Source organism: Podarcis cretensis (genome assembly GCF_951804945.1).
Source record: "Podarcis cretensis genome assembly, chromosome: 10".
In the NCBI taxonomy this organism is placed as follows: Eukaryota; Metazoa; Chordata; class Lepidosauria; order Squamata; family Lacertidae; genus Podarcis; species Podarcis cretensis.
The window spans coordinates 41,475,709-41,501,209 of NC_137179.1; the positions used below are offsets into that span (position 1 = coordinate 41,475,709).

The 25,501-nt window shown below is 43.6% G+C and overlaps 1 protein-coding gene across 5 annotated transcripts in view; it reads left to right on the top strand.

Annotated features, from left to right (window-relative positions):
- The window catches only part of PPFIA2 (PTPRF interacting protein alpha 2), a 293,474-nt gene that overhangs the window by 116,820 nt on the left and 151,153 nt on the right, over positions 1-25,501 (top strand). The window lies entirely within an intron of this gene.

Below are 25,501 nucleotides of genomic sequence, written 5' to 3' on the forward strand. Positions count from 1 at the left end.
CTGCCCCACACCACTCCATATCATAAGTGACAACAGAAGAACAATCACACATGATAATTGTTCCTTAATTTGTTATTACATACACAAGGTGATAAGAGGTGCTCATTGTTTAGGTCAGAACCCACCTTTGTATGTGTGCAAATGTATTCAAACCTGGCTATAAAAAATTGTGATGGATAAGTCTGATAACAGCATCTTTATTGCTGCTGCTGCAAGAGTACAATAACCTTTTTCATATCTTCTTCCAATGTGGCAGCCTGGTTAAATGATTACCATCTGAATATGTTTGCAATCCAGCTCATAGGGTTTTTTGGCCAGAGTTGTGTGCACATTTTTGCTTACTCTCACTTTGATGCTCCTTGCCAGGCATAGAGCTGCAGATAGGTTTCATTTGGGAGGATCAAAGTAACTGGTTAAAGATTTGCCCAACCTGACACATAACATTGTCAGGCCTAACTTAGTTGGGCTACTTCCAACTGTCACCAGTTTGCAGGTGGGATAAGTAGCATTCGGCATTTTTTTGTTGTGCAATTAAAGTGTACCTGTTGCTCTTGTAGAACACACCTGCTCCACCCCTCCCAAAAATAGACTTTTGTGGTGAGGAAAGTGGTGTGAAAACGCACTAGAAAATGTAAGGTAACAGTTGTTCGATGTGATGTCATATAACCTCCCACCATCAATAAATCAGAATGAATATGTACTCTCCATTGAGCAGGTGCTTAATAGGGCTAATATGTGCCTAGCCCTGTTGTGAACATGTGTGCTCCAGTTCACTGCCTCAGATCAGGCCAGTGCTGTATTTGCCAGAAGCCAGAGTTAAGGCACGAAGCCAGGATTGAAAACTGAGTTTCAACTGGCTCTCAACTTATGGTCCATGAACCCAAGGGATGGCAAAGTATGAAAAATCCTAGCTCTTTACCACATCAGAATGAACACACAACACCAAAGGTATGGAGGTATCCAGCCTCTTCTGTGGCATAGACTAGGGGGGAAGGTGGACTGGAACTCTTAATTCCTCCTAGTTGAATCAAATGACAAATTGGGAAGAAGATCAAGGAGGAATTGGTGTGCCAAATAGCATCCTTTTCACGGTGGTCTGCTTTTTGAGAACTGCCGTTTGTGAAAGGCCAGCACGCAGGCACAACATGTGAGAATGTATGGGGGAAATTGGACCCCGGAAGTGGGAATATGTTACTTGGTTATGTTCTGCTCTGAGAACAAGCAGATTTCTATTGTGTAACAGCTGCCATCGTGCTCTTTTTCATCCTACACGCCTGGCCACAGCTCTGTTCGAGACCTTGGCTCTTTTACACTTAGACTATTACGAGTGACATAATTGCCTTGATATTTATAGCCCTGAATTAATTAAACTCTCCCTCCACTTCCCCTGTTGTCATGAGCAGATGCCAAAGGGGAGATACTACTGATCCAGAGCAACCTTGAGCTGCATCCAGACAGAATTGGGAGGATTTTTATTTTATTTATTTTTTTGCAACCCAGGCAGACCCCCTGCAGAGAGAGCTCTGCTGTCAGGTTGCAAAGTGTCAAATGAGGGATATACAAGTTTTATTTGCACTGTAAGCTCATCCTTGGCAAACCTTGACTCTGTTCCTTTCCTTCCTCTGGATTTCAAAAAACAGAAATCAAGGTATATCCTTGGGATCGACAGTATAGTGTGTCTCTGAAACTTACATTTTAAGGAGGGATGTGTTGGGTTTTTTTCTGAATCTAAGAAGAATTGGAATGTGCAAGGGAATTAAGAGTGATCATACTTCAGGTAGACCCACTGAGATACATGGACAAGACTATTGATATTGATGGGTCTGTTTGGAGTATGATTTAGTTGTAGTTTAGTGTAATAATATACAGTGGTACCTCTGGTTATGTACTTACCGTAATTCATTCTGGAGGTCTGTTCTTAACCTGAAACTGTTCTTAATCTGAAGCACCACTTTAGCTAATGGGGCCTCGTGCTGCCGCTGCACTGCCGGAGCACAATTTCTGTTCTCATCCTGAAGCAAAGTACTTAACCCAAGGTACTATTTCTGGGTTAGCGGAGTCTGTAACCTGAAGCGTATGTAACCCAAGGTACCAATATAATTAATATAATATAATATAATATAATATAATATAATATAATATAATATAATATAATATGGGACTAGCTCAACAACAAAAAACCCTCAAGTAATGCATTGTGACTTTTCTTTTCCACAGTAGCCCGATTGTTTGTCATCAATTGACTGCTTGTAAAGTCAAGGATATAAATAATCTGGAGTAATTAACACTGTCAAAGGAGCACTGCCAATCCTTTAAGTCTGTAAAACCATCTTATGAAGTGCAAATCTCATTTTGTGTTTAGCACTTCAATGACACCTCAGGGTTCCCCCCCCCCTTTTCCATCCCTCAGGTTTTTTGAGGGCTGAATCTGATGCTGCTGTAAGGCAGACAGGCCTGTACTAGAAGGACTTGGTTTTGTATTTTATTTTCTACTTCAGTAAGGACTACTTTAGCCTGGAGAAGAGAAGATAAAGGAGAGACATAATAGCTGTCCTCTGATATCTGAAAGGCTGTCTTGCAACAGATGGAGCAGGCTTGTTCTCTGTTGTTCCAAAGGGCAGAATTAGGACTGATGGTGGAAGCTGCAAGGAAGCAGCTGATTCCCCTCACAGAGCTACAGTTTGCAAAGTAGTTTAACAACCAATCCCTCCTCCCAAGGAACTCTGGGAATTGTAGTTCTGCAAGAGAAATGAGGGGGGCTCCTAGCAACTCCCAGCACCCTTAACAAACTACAATTTCCAGGATTCTTTGAGGAATCTGTGACTGTTAATGAAGTGTAATGCTGGCCTAGGAGAAATGGCCTAATGGAAAGAACTGTTTGAAGCTAGGGTGGCGGGGGGAATCTCTCCTCCCTTTTCCAAATATTTTTAGTACATAGAATATGACTACAATGTATAAACTTGCATTTTATGTCTATTGAAGAAAAAAATGTATTGTTCAAAATTACTTGGGTAGTTTTAATTCCTTCTGGACTTAGAAATTTAAGTATGGTAACAGACCGTATATATATTATATGCATTATATCCCTTAACTGAATATTATGAATCAGGTTTTGTTTCTCTTATGATAGTGTACTTTGTATCATCTTTGTATCATCTTTTCATCAGTTGTCATGTAATACATAAAAATAAATGAAAGAAAAGAAGTGTTTGACAGTGGGAAGTTAGACTGTCTCCTGGAGGTTATGGTCTCTATGTCAATGGAGATATTGAGGTGCAGGCTAGGCAGTTGTCCCTCGGAGATACTGTAGCTGCAAAGAGCAGGTGGTGCTGTGGTCTAAGCCACTGAACTTCTTGGGCTTGGTGATTGGAAGGTCGGTGGTTCGAATCCCCGCAACGGGGTGAGCTCCCATTGCTCTGTCCCAGATTCTGCCAACCTAGCAGTTCAAAAGCACACCAGTGCAAGTAGATGAATAGGTACTGCTGTTGCAGGAAGGTAAATGACATTTCTTGCACTCTGGCTTCCATCACAGTGTTACATTGTGCCAGAAGCGGTTTATTGTTATTTTTTAAATGATATTTATTCAAAATTTCAAAAATACATAGGTATATAAAAAAGGATGGGGAAAAAACAGGCAAATACAACAACAAAAGAGAAAAAAGAATAAAAAACATAAATACAAAAGAAAAATACAAATCCAAATTACATCCTTTTGTTTGCTTGTTTCTTGGACCTCCTCACACCTCCCTTTTTGTATTCTAACTTAATTCATTATTTCAGCAAATTCTTCCCATGTTTCTCAATTTTTATTTAAATAATTTTATCTTAACAATCTGTCTTTTTTTGTTTGTTAACTCAGCATATCCTTTCCAGCTTTTACTATATTCTGTTATTCAATTTACCATTAATTTCTTTAACCTTATCTTACCTTAAAAACCATAAAATTTCAAAGTTTAAGCCATATTTATACATAATTCCTTCAAACCTTTCTACTAAAGCCAATTAGTTCCTTTCCAGCATATTCCCTGATATTTCATTAGTATTACACTAATTCCAAAAATAGAAAGAAATTCTCCTTTTTATAAACTTTTTTCCTCTAATTTTATCCAACATCCCTTCTTCCTGGTCTCGGGTTATGTCAGTCCTTTCTAACCATTACATCCAGTCCATCAATCTGGTGTTCTAATGTCTGAGGCTCTTAGGTCTCTGCGGATTTTCTTGTTCCTGTTTATACTTGCACCCTTCCCTGTCCCTTGTTGGTTTCTTTCGTAGTTCCTTCCCTTTCTCCTTGGGGAGTGGGTCTCCGGGGAATTCCAACCGGTAGTGATCTCCATTTTCTTTCATCAAGCTAGCCCATTCCCCACAGTCCCACTCCCCTAGATTAATTTTGTAATCCAAAAAATAGTTATTCCAAAAATAGTTGTCAACTTGTTTCACAGTCCCACCAGAGCTAAGAGCTTCCTTGACTCCAGACACTTCCAGACACACTCCAAGTTCAATCTTCCAATACTGCGGCTTTTGGTCATGCAGGTCTTTGGATCTCTCCATTTGTATCATTCGAGGTGCGATCGCAACCTCTTCCATCTTCATCTGCCCTTGGGCTTGCCCTGTCAAGCCAGTTACCTGAGTTGGTTGCTGTAAGATTTCTTTATCTTTGTTTCCTGTTAGTTAATATTCACTGGCTACAGCAGACATAAAGTCCAACTTTTCATTCATCAAGTTCATTTTCTCATGCAACTGCTTCAGCATAGCATTTGTTTTGCCAAGGGCAGACACCAGAACTTCCTTCCAGCGCATTTCTGTTCAAGGTCAAGTAACTGGTCTCACGGTCTGATTCTCACAGCTGTAAAGTCTCCCTGTAAACTGCAGCAACAAACTGACAAGCTCCCTCTAGGGGACACAATTTCTATTTACGTCCATCTTTAAGATGTATCCAACAAAGGGAAATTTGCTTTCAATTTTCAGATACTTTGTTTCTTTAAAATACAGAAATGCAGAAAGCAGCGTTGAAGTTAATTTGTTTCTCTCTTTTTTTTTAACTATCTGTCAAAGTGTTCCACTTTCAATCAATGGACATCTCCAACAATTTCTGTCCTGACACCCGGTCCCCAGGTTTGGAACGATGGAAACTTATATTCCTTTACTCTCTCTCTGCAGGCTTAGATGGTCAAAATCCCCCCCCCTTTTCTCCTGCTGCCAAGGAGGTTTTATTGGTTGTAAATGCAGGAAATTTCAATCTTTAAATCAATTTTCCAGGCTATTTAGCATGCGAAATCTTTGCTTCAGTCTATTTACAAAAAGCGGAAGGCAGACTTCCTGTTTAGACCTTCCCGCTTCGTTGCCTAATTCATGAATTTCATAAATTTCTTGATCAAATCTTCCGTTTTTACTCACGGGTACTTGTTTAGAGTCCAATTGTCATCAGGAAAAAGTCAACGCTCTCCGGCGATGGCTGTGCGGCTTCCCTCTGTGAAAGTAGCAATTGGTTCGCAGCACCGCGCAGCTCACCCCACTCCGCTCCGGAGCCCCAAAGAGGGGTTTCCCCACGAGTAGGGGAGGCGCTCTTGGTGCTCTGCCAAACCCCACGTTCCCAGGCTTCTCCGCCTGGGATTTCTAGCAGGTCCCCGCCTTCGCCGCGGCGGGAAGACCCAATTTTCACAGAGCCCGTTCCTCTGGTTGGAGGAACTCCGCCATTCGCTGATGGCGCTGACCCGGAAGTCCCCCATTGTGCCAGAAGCGGTTTAGTCATGCTGGCCACATGATCCCGAAAGCTGTCTGTGGACAAACACTGGCTCCCTTGGCATGAAGCAAGATCAGCTCCGCACCCCATAGTCCCCTTTGACTGGACTTAACTGTCCAGGGGTCCTTTAACTTTTTTTTTTTTTACCTTTTTACTGTAGCTGCATCCTGCATAGCGGATCTTATATTCAGCGGGGGGGGGGGGTCCAATCCAATCCTATGATAGGTAAAGGGTAAAGGGACCCCTGACCATTAGGTCTAGTCATGGGCGACTCTGGGGTTGCGGCGCTCATCTCGCTTTACTGGCCAAGAGAGCTGGTGTACAGCTTTTGGGTCATGTAGCCAGCATGACTAAGCCGCTTCTGGCGAACCAGAGCAGTGCATGGAAATGCCATTTACCTTCCTGCCAGAGCGCTACCTATTTATCTACTTGCACTTTGAGGTTCTTTTGAACTGCTAGGTTGGCAGGAGCTGGGACCGAGCAACGGGAGCTCACCCTGTCTCAGGGATTTGAACCGCCCACCTTCGGATCAGCAAGCCCTAGGCTCAGTGGTTTAACCCACAGTGCCACCCACCTCCCGCTCTATTATACTAAGTCTCTAATCCTGTCTAGCAACTTTACAATTTAAATTTACATTCAATATAAATGTTTTAAGATTGTTGAGCCCAAGCAACTTGCCAGGTGCTTTTCAGGGTAGATAAAGAACCAGTGAGCAAATGGGTTAACTTGTATTCTTAAAGAAATATTTTAAGGACCAGGCTTAAAGACCAATTATTCATTTCCTTCTTTTTCTGAACCTCTTCTATACTTTGTGAAATAGGCTCCTAACATTTTTGAACGTTGTGACATCATCAGAAAGAAGTTTGGTATAATTCCAAGTAAGATTTCTCTCCCCCCCCCCAAGTTATTTCCCCTTCCCCCAAAAAAATAATCTAGAAAAGTTTCCATGGGAAATGCATTACGATTTTGTTGTAATGCATTTCTAAATGCAGGAGCACAATGAAAGTGCAAAATAACAATTTCAAACATATTTTCATCTATTTGGGGGATTATCCATTGTGAAATAAATGAGCCCGGCAGTATTTGAGGAACCGGCCTTTGAATAAGTAAAAATGGGCTATTCCATCTCTCTTATCTGTAACAACTGTGGTTACCGGCTATAAAGATAAAAGCTGCTTTTATTTACAAGAAACAGATGGAGAGGCTGATGCTTCTATAGGAAGAGGTGAAGGTTTCCTTTCTTTCAGATGTGTGAGAAAAGATGGGTGATAGTTGTGCAGTGTTGGTATTTCTTGAACATTCAGGATATATTATGTGATGTTTGTATGCATGTGGCTTGTTGCATAAGATCCCCCAAAGTAATCTAGTCACACTAAGTTGTTTTCCATGGCTTCAGTGGAATTATATGCCTGCTGGCTCTGCTTACAGATCCATAATGCTAGATACTTTTGTAGTGGTGGGACAGGAATGGGGAGGGGAATAGACACAAAGAAGTGTAAACAGAATTCTCCAGTACACCAAAATAGCATCAACTGAGGCTGTCTATTGTCCAGGAGAAAATGCAGAATCCAGAGCCAATTTAGGGATGAGACAAGTACACCCACTTTTTTTTTGAAGGTGGTGGCAAATTTGGGGTATTTCAGTGATCTTTTGTGGGTGTGGGCTGGATGCTGTCTGGAGCCAGCAGTGTTTTCCTTCCTTTCTCCTTATAAAATGTGTGGTTGCCAGCACAGCAAGCAGCAATGGCAGCAGACACATAAACACATGTCCTTGCCTCTGGGAATGCCACTAAAATACAAAGTAGTATCACTCCAAGCACCACTGGATTTAAGATGGCGTGGGTGGCTCTCTCTCACAGGGTGCCAAGCTGAGGGGGCACACCACCACCACCACCACAACAACAACAACAACTATATTTATACAGGTACCTGTCGAGATGATCTATGAAAAAAGCAACTTTACCAAAAGGAATTATTGTGAAAATATGAAATATTTGGGCAGAGGGTGTCAAATGTTAGCCTCCCTCAGGGCACCATGTAATTAAAGTCCACCGCTGCCCCAAGGGGTTGAGGGTATGAGAGGAGTCAGTATGGTGTGGTGGTTAGAGTGTCAGACTAGAACTGGAGAGACCAAAGTTCAAATTGCTACTTAGCTATGGAACTCACATTTGGCCAGTCACTATCTCTCAGTTTAACCAAGCTGACAGGATTAAGGCAATTATGAGGGCAATTTATTATTATTATTAATTATACCCTACCCATCTGGCTGGGTTTCCCTGGCTGAGTGACTACATGAGTAAGGCAGACTAATAATAATAATAATAATAATAATAATAATAATAATAATGGCATTGATGGCTGACATCTGTCCTGCATCTTCCTTGGAAGGACTGAGTGTCATGATGCAGCACCACTGAGAGGCAAGTCTGGTCCTAGCATTAGATGTGGTTGTGGGTGTGGGGACTGGTGGTGAAGTGTTGTGTGTGTTATTCAGTCTGCCCTGTGCCTCGCTAATCTAGCCTGCTCTCATCAAGTGGGGTGGGGACACACTTCTGTTGCCAGTATTGAACTAAGATTAAATGGTCAATCTAGTCAGTTTCTGTACATGGAATTAGGGAGGTAACATCTTGTCATTCACCTCAGGAACCACAATGTCTTGTGCCAGTCCTGATGAGTGGGCTTCAGTTTGGTTGAGCCACAACTGCAGCATGTAGTGGTGGCAAAAACAAACCTCAAAAGCACCACAACAGCAAGCCATACTGAAACCAAAAATTCACACCAAGTGGTTTTGTGGACAGGAAAATGCAAACATGATTGGTGTATTGATGATCCATCCTCTCTGTTGTTGTTCTTTAGTAGTTTACTCGTGTCCGACTCTTTGTGACCCCATGGACCAGAGCACGCCAGGCACTCCTGTCTTCCACTGCCTCCCGCAGTTTGGTCAAACTCATGCTGGTGGCTTCGAGAACACTATCCAACCGTCTCATCCTCTGTCGTCCCCTTCTCCTTGTGCCCTCAATCTTTCCCAACACCGGGGTCTTTATAACGGCCACACAGTCACTTACAGTTCTATGTGTCTATGAATCTTTTATTGGCAGGGTTCACAACAGCAGAACCTTTTTACAAGGAAAGGAAACCTGCAGTATAAAATGTTGTAAGGCTTCAGGAGGAAAAGGAAAATCTGTCAAAGCTAACTGCCTGGATTGGCTTTTAATGCAAGGGATCATTTCTATGCTTTATTTGGATTCTATAATTTTCTGTTGAGCATGTTTTTGGAGCAACTTGATGAACTGAGAGTGGGGAAAACACCTTATTCTTGTTGACTCCTTACAGTGAACACATACAACGCATGTGCAAGGAAGGCCAAACCTTTGGTGCTTTATCTTTGGGTCTTTTTCTTTCTTTCTGTTTAACCATTTCAGAAGCTGATGTAGCTAATGCCACAACTTGCCTCTCTCAACTCAAGGCAGGTGTGTAGAGTGACAGCTTTGCACACAGCACAGAGCTGTGGAGACCTGTGAGGGTCTTGGGCTGCCTGGTCAAGCTTGGATATCCTACCTCCCAGGTTATTTTGCAAAAGTTCACTGAGCTGAGCAAGGATTCCCTCTCTTTCTGGTTCAGTTCCTTCCTCCTCCTTGACTTTCTCTGCATACCATATATCGAAAGCACTCTTTTTTCACTGCAATGGTCATGGAAAATCCCAGGAACTGTAATCTGTTGAGGATGCTATAATTTGTATCTCTGTGATGTCAGCCCCCTTCACAAGCTATATTTCCTGGGTTTCTTTGGGGGGAACCCATAAAAGTGAATGTGGTGTAAGAGCACTTTAAATACATTGTGTAGATGTGACCTTTACATGTCTCTATTCCAGTTCCTACAAAGTTACTTCTGCTCCATCATCTCATATCTACTTGTGGTCATTGCACCAGGAATTTTGATTGTTTAATCATTGTGTGTTTATAGTTAGTTTTATATGTGAAGCCCTAAAAATGTCTTTCTTTTTTTTTGGCACGGTATGATTTCTTTGGAAAGACTATCTAAGGCCTTGTAATGAATAATGCATTCCTTTAACCTGGAGGTGTTTCAGTCACAGTCCTGTGACATAATGGCACTTTTAAAATAGATTATTTATATTATAAAATAGCTTCCATAGCAAAGCAGATTCCAGGCTCAGTATGAAACAAGAGCCTCTTAAGTACCTCTTGATATAATTACAAGGTGTCTGCTTGATTTAGACCTATTAAACATTATTGCACTCATGCTTGGGCTCTTCATGACTGAAAGCATACAAAAAAGTAGTATGTGTGTCCATATGTAAATGAATAGAGTTTCTTGTGATAGGAGTAAATAAACTTTCAAGTGGCTTTTGGTTTACTCAGGGAAGAATACACATTTTAAGTTCAAAGCAATCCTGTGAGGTAGGTTAGGCTGATGGAGCATGGCTGGCCCAAGATCCCACAGTGATAAGGGGTGGGGATATGAATGCTGGTCTCCCAAATGTAAGGCTTTAACTCTTACACAATGCTGGCTCTCAAAAGTGACTGTATTGTTGTCCCAAATGCATCTCTCTCACATAAATAATCATAATAATTACTCAAACATAGGTACTGGAAAGGGGATGCGGGTGGTACTGTGAGTTAAACCACAGAGCCTAGGACTTGCTGATCAGAAAATCGGCGGTTCGAATCCCCACAACGGGGTGAGCTCTCGTTGCTCGGTCCCTGCTCCTGCCAACCTAGCAGTTCAAAAGCACATCAAAGTGCAAGTAGCTAAATAGGTACCGCTCTGGCAGGAAGGTAAACGGCATTTCCATGCGCTGCTCTGGTTCGCCAGAAGCGGTTTTGTCATGCTGGCCACATGACCTGGAAGCTGTATGCCGGCTCCCTCGGCCAATAGAGTGAGATGAGCACAGCAACCCCAGAGTCGTCCACGACTGGACTTAATGGTCAGGGGTCCCTTCACCTTACCTAGGTCATGGAAATCCTGCTACACCTCAGGCTGATTCAGGTGTGTAAAGAGACATTGGAACTCCCACTCTGTTATGAACTCTGCCTCTGTTGTGAGACTAAGGCTATGTTTGTTCTTCGTTAGATGCAAAAATGTCCCATTTACATACTCTTGCAGAAACCACAGAGTCGAGGCACCAGTTTCAATTTCTTGTTATGTGGAAGTACTTTGTAATCATTTAGCAGTAAATTTCATGCTCACCCTTTGAGAGAGAGATAGTGCAATGTCTCACTTCAGACTTCTGTAGTATATAAGGCAGGGATAGCCAGCCTGGTGCCCTGCCAGTGTGGTGGACCTTTCCATGGCCAATGCTTGGGGCTGATGGGAGCACAACAACTAGAGGAACGCCATGTTGGCTACCCTTGATTTAATACATCTTACGATACATATGCACTTCAGCTTTCTGCGTGAGATAGGAAGACCTTCACCATTTTAGGGTGCAGTTTTTGGCTGGTTTTGAAGGAAGATGTACAAATGCCCCTTTGCAGAGGTCTCTGCTCATCAGAGTTTCTTGCACAACACGTGTACTAAGTTTTAGTCTTCTAAATCATGTGGCCATAAATACGCTAAAGATTATGTTAACTCCCAGAGAATGAAATCTCTCCCTCTTTAATAAAAAAGGAAGGAAAAGAAGTCCTGGCATTTTTATACTTGCGTGAGCCTCCTGGTATAAATTTTTAACTCTTGTACCCTTTAATATGTTTCAAAGAAAAGCACCGCAGTGTGGCATTTTAGCAACAGTGCGTAGCAACTTGCCATAGCCTTCTTAAGTAGGCAGCAATATCAGGCATTGTTTCTTCCCACTCGTTTCTTCCTTTCCTTTTATCTTCCCTGGCTGAAGTCACAAAGGGGGCTTCCAGCATCACGGATGCAAGGAGGGCACGATTCCACAGCCAGGAAGATAATAATAGAACGATCATGACACTTCCAATTTGGTATACAGCTTGGGACAGATGGGAGAGTGGGCACTCCGTAGCAGCTGTATGGGGGTGTATATGAAGCAGCCACATTTGGGCTTGGCTTTTTATTTGTACATGTTGCTTCTCCCCAAGGAAAATTAACCCTTCCTTCTTAATGTGCTCGAAATTGCCAACTGTGGAAAATAGCTCCTTGACGCTGGGCACAGGGTTGTGGTTAGATCTCTGCAGTTGTTCAAAATACAGTGTTCAAAATACAGTGAATAAACTTTTTTTACAGTCACAGACCAGCATAAGAGAAACATATGAATAAAGTAGCAGTTGGGATTTAAACAGGTAATTGCTAAAGCAAATAAGAACAAAGAAACAAGCATAGGATAAAACATGTGAATAGAGTACGAGATTAGACACAGATAATTGATGAATAAGAACTCATAATTAAAACAGATAAGAACTAGAGAACACGAAGTTGAAACTACTATAAGGGGTGGAGCTTGGGGGAATAACGGTCTTGCAATATGGACCTTCTGTTTAGGACTGGTTTGTAGTACAAACCATCCTTTGGCAAATATCCATCATGGCGGTGCAAAATCTAGCAACTGAGGGTGTAACATCTGGGTTTTCATCCTGGAGTAGTACGGAGATGTTGAGTTGTTCTGTACATCCTGGGAATTTGTGCAGGATAGGCAGGATAAACCTGGCTCATATGTCTACATAGTACTGGCAATGGGAAAAGCCATGTTCCATTGTTTCCTGCCCAGAACCACATGGACATTTCCTCTCCTGGTATGGTGTCTTCTTATAACGGCCTTCCTGAATGGCTATGGGGAGGGCCTGACAACGGGCCAGGGTGAAAGCCCTTCACTGTTTTGAGATTTCAAGGTTGGCTATACAGTGGTGCCTCGCAAGACGAAATTAATTCGTTCTGCGAGTTGCTTCGTCTTGCGATTTTTTCGTCTTGCGGAGCGCGGATTCCCCGGGTATTAACGGCTTTAAGAAAAAGGAAGCAAACCCGCAAGACGTTTTCGTCTTGCGAAGCAAGCCCATAGGGAAATTCGTCTTGCGAAGCAACTCAAGAAATGAAAAACCCATTCATCTTGCGCGTTTTTTGTCTAGCGAGGCATTCGTCTTACGGGGCACCACTGTACAGTGGACGCTCGGGTTGCAAACATGATCCATGCAGGAGGCACGTTCACAACCCACAGCGTTCGCAACCCGCAGCACTGCATCTGTGCACACGTGGGTCACGATTTGGTGCTTCTGTGCATGCGCAAGCACTGAAACCCAGAAGTAACCCGTTGCGGTACTTCCGGGTTTGGCGCAGTGCGCAACCCGAAAACGCACAACCTGAAGCGTCTGTAACCCGAGGTATGACTGTATATGATATTTGGGAGGTGAGGTATCTTCTAGTTTCACTGATTAGAAATTTTGGGGACCTGGCCATGAGGGGGGACTTCAGACCTGGGGGCCAAATGCAGCCCTGTGCAGCCTTTGGGATGCTCTCTGGATTGCTGCCACCCCCTGCTTTTGCTGAGCTGGAATGCTTCCTTGAATTGTGATCTTGCCTTTTGCTTGCTTGGAAAGAAGGATGGAGAGGGGTGTGGGGTTTGTAGAAACCTCTGACTTTTGCACGGCTAGAATGTAGCCTGTTGTACCAATGGAGGAGTCATGCCATTATTCTATTGGCCCATCCCACCATTGGCATGTGGCCCCCAGAATGTTGCCCATAAGGAAATGTGGCCCTTGGGCTGAATGAGCAAACAGTCATATGAAACATAGCTGCTATAGTAATACTCTGAGTTGCTTCATGAATTTGAGAGAGAGAAAGCCAGGTCCCCTCTCCACCCCCACATATAATGGATACAACATGCAGTGGCATAGCGTGGGTTGTCAGCACCCGGGGCAAGGCAAGTAATTTGCGCCCCCTAACCCGTGGATTTGCGCCCCCAACCCTACTCCTAACCCTAACCCCCAGATGTTGCGCCCAGTGCGGCCGGCCCCCCCTGCACCCCCCACGCTACGCCACTGACAACATGTACAACATGGGTGTAGCATTGTAGGAAAGAATACCACATGTAAGTGGTCCTTATCTGGACTTCTCTAACCCTGATGCAGATTTTGTGAATAATATACAGTGCCTAAGGTCCTATTGTGGCTGATGCTGCATAAAATCTTGATTAATCCAGCTAATTATTTAAAAGACGTTTCAGCATGTGCATAAACATCCCTATGGAATCTAGTGTCATGCTTTTTATATTATTATTATTATTATGCTCTGTAAAATATGTTTTTAATGTTGTACACTGCCCTGGGATCTTTTGATAAAGGGCAATATAGAAATCCTATTAGTAGTAGTAGTATTGTTATTACTGTTATTTATTAATTGCAGGAGAGAGTGTACTTAGGGGCTCAGATTCAAATGTCTGCTCTGCCATTAAGCTTGCCAGACATCACCATCTCTTTGCCTACCTTATTTTGCAGGACTATTGTGAAGCATATTAAGGTTATATTGTAATTTATCGCTGGTAGTTTGGGATAGCATAGGATAGGATAGGAAAGCAAATCTTGGAGTATTCACTATTCAACACTTTATTAGATTGAGCCATAAGAAAAGAAAAGAGTGAAAAGGGAAGGAAAAAAGCAGAAAACTGGAAAATAGATTACTGTAGAGAGCTCAAAACCTCTTGCCCTGATACCAAAGTGGTTGAGTTGCCCTTGCAGCTTGTATTTTGAAGGAACTTCATTGAATCAATATTTCTCACTGGCACTCTTCCTGGAGTGCTCACCTTTCACTCATGTTGTTGCATTGTTGTTTAAAATATAATATAACCTTTACATAAACTCTGAGCTGTATATAATGTGACTATCCAAGGCATTGCTGTGGAAAGAGGTTTTGCTGTGGTCAGAGACGTATGTCAGAGAAGATGAGGCCCGGCATAAACAAAGGGCAAGGACTTAATTTGAGATTGTGCTTTAAATGCCTCATTAACTGCATGCCAGAACTATATCATAGCTCAGGCCATAGGGCATGAGACTCTTGATCTCAAGGTTGTGGGTTCGAGCCCCACGTTGGGCAAAAAGAAAAAGAAAATTATTACATTGCAGGGGGTTGAACTAGATGACCCTAGCGGTCCTTTTCCACTCTACAATTCTGTGATTCTATTAAAAGGGTTGTCTTAACCACAATGATTAAAGCCTGAACTGCCCATAGTCTTATGATTTTAAAGGATTCTACAATTTAAAAAAACAAAAAAAGTTATGAGAAAATTATTTGCGTTAGTTCTGTTCTTAGGGGGAAAGGAAACTGGTGATGAACATGTTGATGATGATTAAAAAAATATTTTGGGGGACTTTAGATATTCACCTGGGAAATAAAACATCCAATAAGTGGTTTCCATTGACTGGTCATACTCAACTTCCAGTGTACTGCTGCTTCTGGTCCTCTAGGAGTGCAGGATGCAGCCTAACGTGGCACAAGGAGCAGAATGTGAAGGCCATACCTCTCCATGAGTGGACTAGGCAGGAGGAAGAGGCAAAGGTCTAGCAAGCTGGGCTGCACTGTATCAAAAGGAAGGGGGAATTCCACGACTGTCCCATTTATGGCAGTATTCTATTTACCCACATTCTGAAAGAAGTGTCCCCACGGAAAGCTCATGGGTATGAATCTGGCAGCTGGCCAGTCAAGGACAGGAGCTTACCGGAGAGCTTCAAGGGAGCTGTTGTTGCCTCATCCCTGGCTCACGCTATGCAAGAGCCACTGACTGGCCTATTTTGTGATAGGGTTACACTCTTCCAAGGAGAAGCAGATACATAGATTGGAGATCCTTTTGGATCCAGCTTTGCTGCTTAAGACTGCATTTTTTAATCAGTGGGAAATTCCCACCGATGAATCATTCCTGAGTAGATATGTATAGGATTGTCCTATAAGCCTTAGATGGTGGCTGCAGCCAGAAGTGCCCTTTCCAGCTTCACTTGGACTTGGTTTTCACAAACAAGAATTAGAGATTGCAGCCAGATTTCAGGTGGGGACTCACATGATTGAATTCTCTTCCATACGCTCCCCACCCCCATAAATATAGAAAATTAGATATTGCATAGGGGCATAGGAAGCTGCCTGATATTGAAGAAGTAGACTCCACCGTGGGAGCAGGGCCGGGGCGGGAGAGTGCTAGAGTTCTGTCTAGTCAAGTTGAGTGGGATCAATTCCAATCTGTTACCTCCGAGGATGTGGACAGGCTGCTTGGACGAGTGAAGCCAACCACCTGTCTCCTGGATCCTTGCCCATCCTGGCTTATAAAAGCTAGCCGGGAAGGACTGGGCGATGGGCTTCGTGGGGTGGTGAAGGCTTCCCTCCGTGAGGGAGCCTTCCCAGACCCGCTGAAAGAGGCGGTTATTAAACCACTTCTTAAAAAACCATCTTTAGATGCGGCCACGATGGCCAACTATCGCCCAGTTTCAAATCTTCCATTCTTGGGCAAGGTGATTGAGCGAGCGGTGGCCGAACAACTCCAGGCACGCCTGGAAGAAGCGGACCATTTGGATCCCTTCCAGTCGGGATTCAGGCCTCATCATGGGACTGAAACTGCCTTGGTCGCACTGGTTGATGATCTTCGGCGGGCTAGGGACAAAGGTGAGAGCTGTTTCCTAGTTCTGCTGGATCTCTCAGCGGCGTTTGATACCATCGACCATAACATCCTTCTGGACCGTCTTGAGGGGCTGGGAGCTAGGGGCACTGTCATACAGTGGTTCCGCTCCTTCCTCCTGGGCCGTGTTCAGAAAGTGGTGGTGGGGGATGAGTGTTCAGACCCCTGGGCTCTCACTTGTGGGGTGCCTCAGGGTTCTGTCCTCTCCCCCATGCTTTTCAACATTTACATGCAGCCGCTGGGAGAGATCATCAGGAGGTTTGGGCTGGGTGTTCATCAGTATGCGGATGATACCCAGCTCTACCTCTCCTTTAAATCAGAACCAGTGAAGGCGGTGGAGGTCCTGTGTGAGTGTCTGGAGGCGGTTGGAGGATGGATGGCGGCTAACAGATTGAGGTTGAATCCTGACAAGACAGAAGTGCTGTTTTTGGGGGACAGGAGGCGGGCAGGTGTGGAGAATTCCCTGGTCCTGAATGGGGTAACTGTGCCCCTGAAGGACCAGGTGCGCAGCCTGGGAGTCATTTTGGACTCACAGCTGTCCATGGAGGCACAGATCAAATCTGTGTCCAGGGCAGCTGTTTACCAGCTCCATCTGGTACGTAGGCTGAGACCCTATCTGCCTGTGGACTGTCTCGCCAGAGTGGTGCATGCTCTGGTTATCTCCCGCTTGGACTACTGCAATGCACTCTACGTGGGGCTACCTTTGAAGGTGACTCGGAAACTACAACTAATCCAGAATGCGGCAGCTAGACTGGTGACTGGGAGCGGCCGCCGAGACCATATAACACCGGTCTTGAAAGACCTACATTGGCTCCCAGTACGTTTCCGAGCACAATTCAAAGTGTTGGTGCTGACCTTTAAAGCCCTAAATGGCCTCGGTCCAGTATACCTGAAGGAGCGTCTCCACCCCCATCATTCTGCCCGGACGCTGAGGTCTAGTGCCGAGGGCCTTCTGGCGGTTCCCTCACTGCGAGAAGTAAAGCTACAGGGAACCAGGCAGAGGGCCTTCTCGGTAGTGGCGCCCGCCCTGTGGAACGCCCTTCCAGCAGATGTCAAAGCGATTAACAACTACCTGACATTCAGAAGACATCTTAAGGCAGCCCTGTTCAGGGAAGTTTTTAACGTGTGATATTTTATTGTATTTTTGCTTTCTATGGAAGCCGCCCAGAGTGGCTGGGGAGGCCCAGCCAGATGGGCGGGGTATAAATAATAAATTATTATTATTATTATTATTATTATTATTATTATGAGTCCAACAGGCCCATCAGACTCAGTGTTGTCTACACTATCTGGTAATGACCCTCCAGGTTTTCAGAAATGAGTCTTTTTCACCTTTACCTGGTGATTCTGTGGATTGAACTTGGGACATTTTCCATGCAAAGCATGTGCTCTAACTTCTAGCCTAGCCTCCTACCTGATATGCTAGTTTTCTATGTAGGAATGCTTTTCCCTAGGGAGAATATTGCATCATGCAGTGATGCAGTCCAGAGACAGGTTTTTTTCCCCATTTCACTTACAAATCTAAATCTTTATAAGTGATGACTAATAAGTAGCAACGATACAGAAAATGTGAAAGTTGTGCAGAACATTGCTAAGCTAGCAGTGAAAGTTAGAAAAGGAGGCTATGCTAGAATTTGATGACTAAGGATATTTTGTAATACTGCTTCATTTTATGGAGTTATGTCCTGCTTTGCTTGTTATATGGAAAATATATATGGGACAACTCACAGGTTAGCAAATTTATATATTCGTTTATTCTTTCAGTTTGAGAAAAAAGGAAATAGGAAGTTTTCCCAGTTGGAAATTCCCATGCGATTATTGATTTGTGTGTTAGTAACAAAGTATTAAATTATATTCATTAGTGGTTTGGCCTTTGACAATCTAATTGATTTCAAATATATAAATCACTTCAAAAAAATAAAGAATGACTGGATGAATTGTTGTTAAATATTACACCCTCAATCTGTTTCCTTTTATTATAGCCACAGTGGGTTTAAGCAGCTTGCCAGTAGTTCTGTACAATTAGAAATACTGTAGTGTTAACAGTCTGGAGTTCTGCTACTGAAATCTGCTCTAAAAATGGTCTTGCAAACTCTTGTGGCAATTTATTGACAGGGCAATGTTAACTGAGTACATGGGCAGCCAATGCATAGAGAAAGATAATTTAACAATGTAAATACTTAAAGCATATTTAGGAATGGAAAAGGCCTAAAGTTTGATAAATATGAGTTATTAGTTTCTTTTAACTGTGTGATTTATTTATTTATTCATTCATTTATTCACTGCAGATTGTTGCAGAAAAATAAAAAAGTCAGAAGTGCACAATTTTAATTTCCTTTGCGTAAATACATGTATTTCACGCTGAAGAAAAGCCAACAGTAAATCAAAGACAGTAGATCTTCTGCTTGGAATTGGAAATGTAACTTACTGAGTCTTTTGTGCCAATTTGTTTCCAGCATCCACTTTAAGCAGAACAACTATCATTGGCAAGACTCTAGCAAATGTGTTGTTGAAAACAATTGGCAGTTTGAGAGTGCTGATAAACATACGGCTGGAGTTGATGTGGAAGACATTATGTACTTAGGTTTTTAAAAAAGCTTTTGATCAAGTCCCTCACCAAAGACTGCTGAGTAAGCTTGGCAGTTATGGAAAAAGAGGAGAGATGAATAATCAACGGGTTAAGGGACAGGAATGGAGGGCAGGTATAAATAGCGAGCTCTCCAAATGGAAGTATGTAAGAAGGATCTCTCTTATCTGAGTCAATGGGCTTGTCATGGGCCATGAGTTGGCTTCACCTGCTGAGCAGCAGCCTGAAGGAGCAGAAGGCAAGGCGACTCCACCTGCTGCTGATCAGCCTCCTTGCTCCTGATGAGAACCAGCTGGCTCCAGCTTTCTTAAGCAGGGTTTCCAGCCTCAGTCAGTTGCTGGAAACAATATTTGTCATCGTTCCTGAGCAGACCTTGCTGCTTCTTGCGACCTTGGACCCTCGGCTTTCTTTACCCCCGGATCATCTGACTATGAACTGAGGTACTCTTGGCCTTAGGACTAGACTGGACCTTATATATGGACTCTGCCTCCAGGCAAGTACCCCTCTGAGACTTGGCTGGTCGGCTGGCTTCTCCTTCCACAGAGCTCTGCTGTGTCTGGCAGCACAGGACTAGGAAAGGGCTGCAGGAAAGGAATCTCTTTCTTTCTCAAAATAAATGGCTACCATCCAATAGTGGATGCCATTTCCTGATAATTGCAAGTGGGGAGGGTGTTGTTGCATTCAGGTTCTGCATATGGGTTTCCCTTAAGCATCTGCTTGGCCAGTGTGGGAATTAGATTAAATAGGCCCTTGGTCTGATCCAGCAGAGCTCTTCTTCTGTTCTTACATCTATGTTCTTATGACAGCACAATCCAATGCCTATTTACTTAGATGTAAGATGTAGGGACGCAGGTGGTGCTGTGGGTTAAACCATTGAGCCTAGGGCTTGCTGATCAGAAGGTCGGCGGTTCGAATCCCCACGACGGGGTGAGCTCCCGTTGCTCAGTCCCTGCTCCTGCCAACCTAGCAGTTCGAAAGCACGTCAAAGTGCAAGTAGATTAATAGGTACCACTCCGGTGGGAAGGTAAACGGCGTTTCCGTGTGCTGCTCTGGTTTGCCAGAAGCAGCTTAGTCATGCTGGCCACATGTCCCAGAAGCTGTACACCACCTCCCTCAGCCAGTAAAGCAAGATGAGCACTGCAACCCCAGAGTCGTCTGCAACTGGACCTAATGGTCGGGGTCCCTTTACCTTTACCTTTTAAGTTCCACAGTCTTCAGTAGGGCTGACTCCCTATGAACTTACAGTGGATTCAAGTTACAAGAATGGAGATTCCGGCTAAACATCAGGAAGAACTTTATGACAGTATGAGCTGTTTCAACAGTGGAATGGACTCCCATGAGAGGTTGTGGACTCTCCTTCCTTTGAGGTTTATAAGCAGAGGTTGGATGGCCATTTGTCATGGATGCTTTAGTTGAGATTTCTGCATTGCACGGGGTTGGACTAGATGACCCTCGGGGTCCCTTCCAACTCTCCAACTCTTTTCTGTGATTCTGTGCTTATAGAGTTTAACCCTAAAATGATTTTTCATTCTCAGTTAACGGACTGTTTTTTTTAGAGCATGCCACCTTTTTTTGACCCTCCTTTTCAGTCAGCAGGACCAATCATTGAGCCATGGGGCTACCTTGTTGACCCTTGTGACTTTTTTCTTAATCTATTTCAGGAAACTGAAAGACTTGAGGGCATAAGGTGTCTTTTTATGGTACAATATAACCCCCACCCCCTTCCTGTGCTGCACTGCAACACCTTTTGAAGTTTCCTCTGAGTTTCTGAAAAGATGCTTATGCTGTGTGAAGGAACTGCTGTTGCAAAAAAGATAAAAGCCCCCGTAACACAGAGAGCTGGTTGTGTGCTTCTCCCGATCAAAACTCAACACCTTTGATAAAGCCCCTTGAACACTCTAATTTATCAAGACAATGATTCATTGAAGCCGAGCGCCAGAAAGCCTAATACCTTTTTTTGGAATGTACAAGAGAGGGGGGAAAACCCACACTTCTTTATATATACTTGGATAAAAGGAAGGGGTCTCTTTTTTAAAAAAAGAATGTCATGCAAGTTATATCAATTGAAATTCCATTCTTCTACCCAAGTGTTAAAGCTTCAGAATATCTTCCTTCCATTGCACCTGACCACCTTAATTAAGGATGCGATAGCAGGGAGAGGTTCCCTTCCATTATCAGTCTCTTTTCACTTCCAGAAACCAATGAGAAGACAGATAGAGAAGAACTGACATCTTCTCCCACACTTTGATTTTGGAGAGGAAGAAGCTGCTGCTGCTGCTGCTGCTGCTGTTGCTGCTGTTGCTGCTGCTGCTGCTGCTGCTGCTGCTGCTGCTGCTGTTGCTGCTGTTGCTGCTGCCTCCTCCCATTGGCCTGTTCTCAATAGCTGTAGTTAACCCGGCCTTCACTTACTTGGTTATCTCCTTTGGACTGCTGCTCCCATCAAGCCCAGCCAACATGGCTGTGCTGGTTGGCACCGATTGGAGTTGTAGTCCTGTAGCACCCTGCTTGTGGTTAACGCTTAGCTGGAATGAAATATTCAACGCAGCAATAGAGAAATTAAAATAGTAATTTATTTGTCAGACAAATAAATATGAGGCACAGTGGTATATGGTTACCAAGCTCTGGCCTGGCCTCTTGCCATTCTGGCCAGCACTTATATTTCCTTAATCCAGCCCCCTTGCTCCTCCTGTGGCTGCCTCTGTCCAATCAGCCTGGTTGAAATTCCTATTGGCTGTTTGCTAGAGCCAATCACAAAAGATACACCCATTTCCTTCTTGCCCTTTTATGGAAATCAAAAAGCTATATATTCTTCTATCTATAAATGACAAATAAGTAGTAATATATCTTACATGTGTCTCAACAAGGAATCTTAATTACCAGCTCACCTCTTGCCCTCCTTGCCCTATTGCCTTCCAAAACAGATAATTAATCTTGAATTTTTATCTTATGCATGTCAAGGATTGAGTTCACATCAACATTGAGAGATCTCCTTCATTTGAAGGTTTCTAAACAAAAGGCCTGACAACCATATTTCAGGAGCGCTCGATGGCGTCTTCTGTCTGACAAGGGGGGTCTGGTGCCTGATGGCCCCTGTGATCTCTTCCAACTATATGAAATAAGAATCTAGCATTTCTTAAATCCTTTGCATAATTATATTTAAACTAATATATTTAATACATAAATAACCTTTTAAAAGGAAAAGAAATCTTAAAAGGATCTTAGTTTAAGAAACAAACAGCTTTTGAAAAGTCTTCCCAGAAAATGTTCTGTTTCTACCAGCTAGATGCTTTTTCACTGCTCTTGACCTTCTTAACCTTAGGAAGAAGATATGGCTCATTTTACTATTTATCCACCCTTAATTTGTAGGGTCAGTGTAACCTTGGCTGTCAGCCTGTAATTCCCTTTTTACGACTTTGAGAATTGTTTTCTGCTATAAATCAGGGGGGCCCCTTGTCTAGGAGTAAAAATATCTTGTCAAGGTTTTTAGGCAACTGGTCTTCTAAGACTGGTCTTTTAAGATACAGGCCCTGATTAAACATATAAGCTTTAATAAAAATGCAGGCTTATGATTAGATGCCTCATTCCCCCCTTTCAAGCTCAAGGACCTTCATCCCAAGTGTCCTTGATAGCTTGACCTTCATCATATTCCTGAGGTAAAGCTCTGTATAGGGCCATGATATGAGGTAGAGTTTCATTTGAAATCATCTTGCTAATTGTACTTCTAAAACATGAAATGATACATGGCACCATACATAAAACCATTATTACTACTGTCAAGAAAAACAAGCAAGACAATAGTATCCCTTTGAGTCCTGCGACATTAGGTAACCAATTGGTGAGCCATCCCATATCCCATCCTTCCCATGTTTGTACTGGGACATGTGCTATATTCTCCATCTTTGTGGCCAACACACGGATTGCCTCACCATTATCAGAAATGTTAAAGCAACAGGCATTCCCTGTCAAGTTCAAGACTCCACATAGGCCTCCCTGCCTGGCAAGTACATAATCCATTCCCATTTTCAGCTGCAAAATGGCGGCTCTACTTTCATCCAACTGTTGTGCAATAAGTCTCAAACTCTGGGCCGTTGCATTGGTTACAAGTTCCACTACTGCTTGCAATCGAATTATTCTGTTTAGATTATAAATAGGATCCCGTGCCCCTTGTATGAGCTCACCAGGATTCCAGGAGGCAGGATCATAATAGGCTATAATGCGCTCTGGTGGCCAATCATCAGTACCGCTCCAACTTTGGGTACTTCCTCCTGCTATATGAGAAATGTCAGCGTTTCTTCGTGTACGCTTGGCCGAACTAGTGGGCATAATCCACATTGGTGGTAATACCCATCCCAAGAAACAAGTCCCACTCCATTTGGAAGGGAGTTTCTTGTATGCCCATTCTCCACATATCCACCACAACCATCGGGTCTGAGGTTTTTGGTACGTGGAGTGCAGAAGGCAAAATATCAAAAGGGGTAGAGAGTTCACAGTGCAGTATGTTAGATTGCCTTCTTCTGTCACAGTTATGTTCCACACCATTTTCCATGCATGAATAAAAGGAGGTGCACAGGGCAAGGTATTCCGAGTTCGATACGTAGTACCGTTTGCCCAGGTTTGACTATTCTTAATATAATCCCAAGTATAGTGGCAATGAGAAGAGCCTATCATGGTAGGATCAGCTGCATCTGATGATTTATGCACACAGAATTCCCCTTGCACAGGTATAACTCGTATTGGTTTAGTTGAGTTCCATCCGGGGAAATTCTGTACTTCTGTTTGGTGTGGCATTTCGCTTACCATACCAATGGCATTTAATGGTATCGGTAATAAGGGCATACCTCCCTCTGAATCATCTGGCCCAAGAGAGCAAACAAGGCAATTAGTCCTATTTGCAACATTGGCTACCATCTCAGCTAAGCCTACCCACATATTGTGGTCATGGCGGAATCCATATTTAGCAAATTTGGTCAGATTCAAGGACCCTTCCCCTTCCCAAGGGATCAGGATTAATAATAAAATCATGTTGATGTCTAGCATATGCATTCCTTCCACAAAAGATTACCTTATTGTGATAGCAAATAAATATTAGCCCCAATATAATTCCCCCAGTGACAAAAATGGGGAACCACCAAGACCAAAACATATATCCCGAGGATCCCCAATGAGTAATATCCCTTATAATTGTTCCACAAGGGGGCAGTCAATCAATTGTATAAGAGAATCTTTCCATTCACAGTCACTGGTTCAGACGCTCCTCAAGCTTCAGGCGTGCGCAGGTCAGCCAGCTTCCAGGTTGTGGCTGCAGCAGGCCGGTCGTCTAATGTTGCCCGTGACCTAGCCCGTTCCTGGTAGGGCTAGATACAGGGGTTTTTGGAGAGAGTCAGTTTTAAAGGATTAGAGGGGTCACCTTTGCACGTCCAACTGCCTTCAGACTTCTTCAAACGAGAGTGATGAATCCAGGGGGTCACCTCAGCTACCTTCACCGCTGTTGGAGTAGAGAGCAAGACGGTGTAAGGTCCACGCCACTTAGGTGCAAGTGGATCGCGTTTCCACTCTTTCACCCATACGCTATCGCCAGCCTGGAACTGATGAATCGGCTCGGCAATGCTGCACGGCGTGCGCTCGAGGGCCCACCTGTTAAGAGAAACAAAAACACGGGAGAGAGATTGCACTTGTTCCTGTGTCACATGGTCTCCTATTTGTTTAAGGTCAGCTGGAATATCCTGAACAAAGGAGGGTGGCCTCCCATACAGGAGCTCAAAAGGTGACAACTTAAGTCTTTTTGTGGGTGCACACCGAACACGAAACAGTGTTATGGGTAACACATCTACCCATCCCAATCCCGTTTCCTGGGTTAATTTTGCCAATTGGGTTTTCAGAGTCCGATTCATTCTTTCAGTTTTCCCTGAACTCTGAGGCCTATATGCTGCATGCAGTCTCCATTTCACTTGTAGGACTCGACATACTTCTTGTACTACTTGATCAATGAATGCTGGCCCATTATCACTTCCAATGCATCTAGGTAATCCAAACCTCGGGATCAATTCAGTGAGGAGTCTCTTAGTTACCTCTCGTGCCTTTTCAGTTCGGGTGGGAAAAGCTTCAACCCATCCGGTAAAAGTATCTACAAACACAAGGAGATACTTGAATCCCTTAGAAGGGACCAACTCTGTGAAGTCCACAATTAGGCTTTCCATGGGGACGTATCCCACATGCTGAATTCCAGGAGGTTGTACCGGTCCCTGCCTGGGATTGTTTTTAGCACAAAGAACACATTTCTGTGAAATGCAAGTTGCTAATTGTGATAGATTAATAATATACAACTTCCGACTGAGACTCTCTCTGGTTGCAGTACCGCCAAGGTGAGTAGATTCATGATAATTTCTTACAATTGTGCCTGCTAGATGATGAGGTACATAAATCCTATTATCCGGCAGGATCATCCAACCGTCCTTCACAACCGCTCCTTCCTGTTCAGCCCACTTCCTCTCTTCTGGGGTATAGTGAGGTTTAACTTCTTCTGGAACTACCTCTGGTATGAGGGCTGCTATAAATCCTCCCACAGGCTTTTGGGCTGCCTCTCGGGCTGCTTTGTCAGCAGCATGATT